The sequence below is a fragment of the Eimeria mitis genome, genomic scaffold (genome assembly GCF_000499745.2).
Source record: "Eimeria mitis Houghton genomic scaffold, Emh_scaff1939, whole genome shotgun sequence".
Lineage (NCBI taxonomy): Eukaryota > Apicomplexa > Conoidasida > Eucoccidiorida > Eimeriidae > Eimeria > Eimeria mitis.
The window spans coordinates 3,752-4,331 of NW_013570261.1; the positions used below are offsets into that span (position 1 = coordinate 3,752).

The 580-nt window shown below is 42.4% G+C and overlaps 1 protein-coding gene across 1 annotated transcript in view; it reads left to right on the forward strand.

Moving 5' to 3' along the window:
* The window catches only part of EMH_0046150 (uncharacterized protein), a gene marked incomplete at both ends in the record, with an annotated part of 4,963 nt that overhangs the window by 2,805 nt on the left and 1,578 nt on the right, over nucleotides 1-580 (forward strand). The window lies entirely within an intron of this gene.

Consider the following 580-nt stretch of genomic DNA (forward strand, 5'->3'; position numbering starts at 1 on the left):
ACAAATTCAGCAGCAGCAGCAGCAGGAGTAGCTGCAGCAAGAGCAGCAGCAGCAGCAACACCAGCAGCAGCAGCAGCAACAGCAGTAGCTGCAGCAAGAGCAGCAGCAGCAGCAACACCAGCAGCAGCAGCAGCAGCAGCAGTTTCATTTGTTTTTTGTGTGCAGCTCTTATCCCGCATCTCCTTCATCGTCTTCCTTCGCTGAGGCCAAGTCTGTCTTTTTTTTTTTTTTTTTCTTTTTATTGTTTTTCTTTTTATTGTTTTGTTTATATGCATGCAAATATAACATTTATATATTTCTTCTCGTCGTCGTTTTCTCTGCTTAGTTGCTGCTGCTGCTGCTGCTAGTGAATCTTGCTGCTACTGCAGGCTCCTGTTGCTGCTGCTGCTGAATGCTACTGCAGCAGCAGCAGCAGCAACTGCTGCTGGCTGCTGCTGCAGCTGCTGTCTTCTCTTTTGCCTTATCTCTACTGCGTTTATATATATGTATGTTTGTTTGTCTTCGTACAAAAACTTTTTTTTGTTTTTTTTTTATTATTTCTTTTGTTTCTATTTATATTTATCTATCTACACGCATGCAT